Raw genomic sequence first — 6,187 nt, forward strand, 5'->3', positions numbered from 1 at the left:
GCACAGTATATGGTCCGGTGGACGGATGAAGTTAGGAATTCCGCGTTGCCAAGCTAACAGCTGCTGGCGCAGGAGATCGTTAAATCGAGATATTGAGAGAGCAATTTCTCCTCGAGTAAACGAAGGAAAATTTATAGTAAAAGTAACAAGTACTGAACCGACGATTTCAGTACTACCTTATGTGAAATTTTAGCGCAGCTTGATTTTGCGACATATTCGGGCAAAATACTTTCATGACAGTTACTATGACTAGCATGCCGTTTCTCGCACAAGGCCTCTTATCTACTGCACTGAACGAAACCTCCTTAGTGGTAAATAGCGGCACGGTGCAGCCTTTGCCTTCGGCGTCCTCTCCCGTGTATGCTGCTCCCAGCGAGGCCGCGCTGCAAACCTCATACCCGCCCAGACGAAGAGCGATCCTCTAGCCGAAACGTTGGCAAGCCCCCTGAGGCTTTCCCCTCGATTCTGAACTTCGCGATAAATTCTGCACAAATGCATTTTTGAACAGGAACGAGTTTACGAGCGCAATTTTTTCATACATTATACGATATCACTGCAACGATCAATATACCTGGAGATCTCCTGTCATCAGGCTTGATATTTTTTGGTATTAACGTTATTCCTAACATCAAAAGAGTTCCCCATTGTTTCTTTACATCAATTGTAACTGCCTATTGTGAGGAATGAAAACACTGTAAAAAGATTTTGCTACATATCTGAAGAATTGGCCGATTACCTTGAATATGTCTATAGCAGGGCCTTATAGCTTTCCAATATTAAAAATATTTTGTCCAAGAATGTTGGACATGGCTTCTCTCATGGCTTCAAGTAAGAACGCTGAAGGCACACAGGACGAGTTTTTGTCTGGAGCGGGCCACTAGGCGAGTGGCCGGCACATCCAAAGTAGCGCGTGCCCGTTTCCACGGGAAACAGCGTGTCCGCCATTAACGTTCCCCATAGACGCCCCTGTATTTGCTGGTTCAAGGTTCGACGGGAGATTCAAGGTTGACCCAAGTTGCAACTAGCAGTTTAGTGGTAGATCTAACGTTGATTTAAATTGAATCAGCCACGCTAGTGTGCGAAAATTAAGGGGCCCGCAGTCTTAATTGCGCAAGGACTCCGCCTCACTTGGGCAAGGCAGTGCGCCGTTTTCAATGGACCCTCCAGTTTATGCCGCCAGTAATGGAGCGGTTGCTGGGATATCTGCTTGCTACCGCATTCGCCACAGTTTCTTTTGCTGCTGCGCTAGTGGGTTTTCTCATGGTTTCATTTGTGATATGAGTCTTGTCTGTTGTTCTGTGTGTTCCCCGTTGTTACTCCTCGTTTTCTTGTGTATGTCAAATAAACTTCTGGTAACCAGTTCCTGTTGAGCAGGCTGTTTCAGCACATGTGGTAAGTATGACGGCCATCTGTAAAGTCGATTGGGATGCCATTACGCAAAATTAGCGCGACCTCTTTCAGCCTCCGCCATATCCTTCATCTTCACTTTCCATCTTACGCTTCTACCTTTCTTTCTTCCACTGCTACCTTTTCCGCATTCTTTGCTGAGGTCATCGCTTTATTGTAGCTGCAGGTTACACCGACGACAACGACGACGAGGCGCAAGCCAGAAACGGACGCCTAAAAGCTGCTCTCTAAAAATATGTTTCAGGATTTTCATGCACACTTCATCGCAACACAAACTCCCGTGGTCGTAGCGTACTCTTTATGGGCTGTCTTCTCTCCATCTGTGCAACTAATTATGAAAGACTGCCTAGCCAGGCTAAGCGGGCAGCTTTTATTCCTACTCTACTCAATTCTAGCACAAAACATGCCTGAAATCCTTGAGAGGATAGGAAAAGATTCAATTAATCTTTGGATAATCCTTGTCTGCCTTTGCAAGATTCTTAAAAGTACATCGCTGTTTATGGGGCTTTCACTGCACCACGATGAGTGTGGCTCCCTTCAGGAGGCAAAGCCAGCCTTTGAGCGTGCCATGATGTTAGATCAGTGGCGTGTGTAATTGTGTTATCTTTTGACGAAGGTAACGAGGCAACGGGGTTTGTTTGCTAGCCACGTTGCGGAGCACTTATGGCACCCCTTTAGCTTTAAATCTTAGTAAGGTAAGAAGAACCCTTTTCCTCACCTTTCTAGACATTTTATTTCTTAAGGGTACCGTAAGGGTTCGGCGATATGCCCGAGACGCAAACCCGGTTTGTCTGGTTACTTTTGTCAAAAACAGTATAACGGTGGCAAGCTCTAGTTCGCTCACGGTAACCGCGGCCAGGAGACTGTGCTTGACTGTGATACAAGCACACAAAAAAGAGCACATTTACACGTACGTTCGAAGCGGGTTACTTGAGCTACAGGAACGACCGCTCCGCTCAGACAAGCCCGAAACCAAATCGCCAAATTCCTCCGTGGTACGTAGCGTCCCTCATGGGTGGCTACCTGTGAGGATAGAGACTTCGTTGCTATGGTTAGCAGGTGTCAGTGAGGCACCTGGGTTGTCTACTGTCGGACATTGTCGCCGGAGAGAAGCTTCAAGGGGGAGCGCGATGACGCCTGCAGGAGGCGGCTACGAAGCTATAGACTTACACGCAATCTTGGGGAACGTACGTCAAGCGGATAAACGGATGTCATTGTAGCCACAGAAACACCCAGCGAAACACAACGTGTCTCTAATGTAAACGTCCGCGCTTTCGTTTCTATCCGGAATGACATCCGCAAATGAGCGCATTCCCTGAATGGTAGTAGACCGCAGCGCGTTTACGGGTTCCGTCCAAGAAAGCCTCAGACACCGCTTAGCGCTGCAGCGACACTTCCGTGGCCTTTAACGTCGCTCGTTTCAAGTGCTCCCCTCGGTCTTCGCAAGTGCATATCTGCGCGCTATATAGCTTCAGGAGGAGAGTCTGTCAGACGCGAGAAAGGCACCTTAGATTAAAGGCGCTCGAATCTTTGTTGAGACGCGGTGGCTAAAGTACAACAGGACCGGTCATCTCTTCCCCGGGCTTCTTTGGGTCCGAACTCCTGACAACCTTTTTTTTCTCCTGCTGGTTTTCTAAATACAGACCTCTCGTGTGGATCATGCCCGAGAAAGAAGAGCAGGGCCAACCACTTGAGACAACAGAGGCATTAACTTCAGCTGGCGACCTGGGGCTGATGCCGTCCTCAGCGAGGACACCGCCGAACTTGGAGCCACCAAGGGACATCATAATGTCGTCGGTGGCCACGACGGGGGCGTCACAGCTGCCAATGGTCTCATCGCAGAGCCAGGAAGAGTCGAGTACCTCAAACTCGCCTCTGCCGGTACTGCTGCCACGGTCGACGCAGGCAACGCCGAAGTCGTCTCCCTCGAGTTGTAATCCAGTGTCACCGACGCCACAATGCAGGGACACCGCCGTCTCGAACTCGGCTCCAGCTCGTGCAGAGCCGGCACCGGTGGGCAGGTGCATCGGCGTCAAAGATACTCCAACGGTCAAATATCCAGGTCCGTTTCCGGTGCAGGTAGGTACTATCGGCACCCTGAAAACCGCTTCACTCTTCCACTGTACGCAAGCCGGAACCACGCGACTCGTTTGCAGAAGCAGACGCACGCGGCAGCCTCGTGGCTTCAGTTCATTTGCCAATCATTTCGTACCATATGGTCGAACGTGATGCCCGACTCTTCTTGAAAAACGTGTTCACGTTTCCTCATTCAGCCTGCCCAGTATAAATCGGTATGTGTTCAGAAATTGCTGGCTTTGCAAATGAAGCGCTGCTAGATGGTTGTTTAAGCTCGGAAAACGTGCTTTTATTCTCGGAGTGCTTAAGACAGCCTTGGTCATAGGGCTGAATTTGGTATAATATTCACCCGTAATGGTGGTTCTCGTCTGAACAGCCGGGAAAACTCACGGGTTTCATCCAAGTATGGACCTGTCCTTCATTAAACTTGCCTTCAAAGTTACCTCCTGAATTTCCATCGACAAGGCACTTTGCACGGCGTCTGTTCACATCTTTTCGAGCTGATTGGTATTACAGTTACTGACTTACCCGGAGCGCCTTGCGAAATTGAATAATGTTCGTGTTTTACTTGTCGGCTGCGAAATTGGGAGCCAGGGAGGAGTTTTCCCTCGAGTGTGACAATGTTGTAGCTTAATTAGTCCAAGCCGTCGAAGTCTCGCAACACGCGCGTGGTACGAGAATTCTACGAAATGAAATAGTCAATCAGTAAAAGCGCCCCTATATTGTCTGTGGACATATGCACGCTAACAGTGGTGACAATATAGATTTTAAAGCAAAAGCATTTCTTGTTTCATGAGTGACACGTACACGACCTGCAATAAGAGCCTGTCGACAAAGCGTGTCATCAGAGGGTGTCCATGCGACCTTCTCTTTTATGCATTATTGGAGTAAGTTTTAGAATAGTTGATGAAATAAATATGTAATTAACATAAATTATTCGTTCGCCATATTTACAAATTAATTTATTCTACGAATAAGTTGAAATAACCCATCTGTTCAAATTAATCAGTGATTTAATCGAATCGATCAATTAGTCGATTACTAAATTAATCGAACAGTTCCAGTCAATAAAGTCAACCGAATTATTGTCTAAAACAACCATTAATTACCTGAATGAATTAACTGGTTCAGTTTGGTATATACTTGACACATTCATATTTAAATTAATTGATTTTGTGAATTTAATATTGCATTCGGCAATTTAAAAAACTAATTAGTACTTTGGCGTGCTTACTAGACGCTCTAGTAATGGAATCGATGTCTGGATTTGGTAAATTGAAAATTGGTTTTGAGGCATGGAAATAACGCAGTAATTGTTTCACATATCCCGGTGAACACCCGAACCGCGTCATAAGAGAAGTGGTAAAGGAGAGAGTGAAAGAGGAAAGGAAGAAAGATGCGCCGTAGGGGAGGTCTTTGGAACAATTTCGACCAACTGGGGACATTTAATGTGCACTGACATCGCACAGCCCGCGGGCGCCTTTTTGCGTTTCGCCTCCATCGAAACACGGCTCCCGCGGTCGAGTTCGAACCCGGGTACTCCGGCTCAGCATACGAGCGCTTTAACCACTGAGCCAAGTTAGAGCGAAAACACTACTTAGAAACGACCAACGCATAAAGAAACGCACACCCAGCAACATAATCGGCAGGTGTAAGAGAAATGATTTCGCATTACAGCGCCTAGGCAGACTTATGTGCACCCATGGAATTTTAATTAATTATGAAGTTCACAGCATTTATCATACTGTCACTTTGTGACCGCTTCATCGCATCACCTACTTGCTTTTCAAAAAACAGATTTTATGCGCTATTTCTCCTGAATGTTTTTGAAAACCTGTTTCTAAACGCCGGGTGCAAAGAACTTTTCCACTAGCCCAGTTTCGATGACATAATACGCCACTGATATTGCGCTATGTTACTCTAACATAACAAGGAGACCACAGCAATAATCATCAACAACCAGGAGCTTATTATTCTTCATCTGCTCCCCACGGCATTGCCCTAACCCGTTCATCATTTTCCCATTATGCTGAGCGCCAGGGGGCCGTTCAGCGGTGGCGTTGAAGCGCGTAGTCGGCAGTTGTCTCTGGCCGCCGCTGGTGGCGCTAAAGTTGTGCATTATAATAAAGTTAGCAAAAGACAATCAGAAGATCATTGGCGCAAAATCAGACAGCTGACAACGTCGGAAGGGTACTATTAAAAATGTAATTGAAGAAAATGAAAAATATGTAGACCGATTTATAACACCGTTTAGGTAATATAAAGAAAAAGTGAATGAAAAAAGCCGAGCATGGTGGCAACTGCCACCGTGCACTCTGTTTCAAAGTGGATCAACCATGCGTGCGTCCATATAGGCCGCCTTTTGTGACTTCCCCAGCGAGTGTCATCGTCTGTTCACTGCGTGCAGGAACCTGCGCCAAGGCCCAGCAGCGCCCCACCGCGGCTCGGCAGGGCCACGTCTCAACAGACGGCGCTTCCGTTGGTGGTTGGCCGTTCAAGAGAACAGCACCAGCCGCAGGCAGGGCCGCAGCCACAGCCGCAGCTGCAACCGCCGCGGCAGTTTGTGGGATGGCCGCATGGCAACGAGGAAAGTTTCTACGCGCTCAGCGTAGCATCGTTGCAGGACTACGCTCAACAAGAGATGCAGCCATCACACGGACGCCGATGTAAGCACCCGTACAATCCCCCTTTCTGTGGTGGCATG

Source organism: Amblyomma americanum, chromosome 1 (assembly GCF_052857255.1).
Source record: "Amblyomma americanum isolate KBUSLIRL-KWMA chromosome 1, ASM5285725v1, whole genome shotgun sequence".
Classification (NCBI taxonomy): domain Eukaryota; kingdom Metazoa; phylum Arthropoda; class Arachnida; order Ixodida; family Ixodidae; genus Amblyomma; species Amblyomma americanum.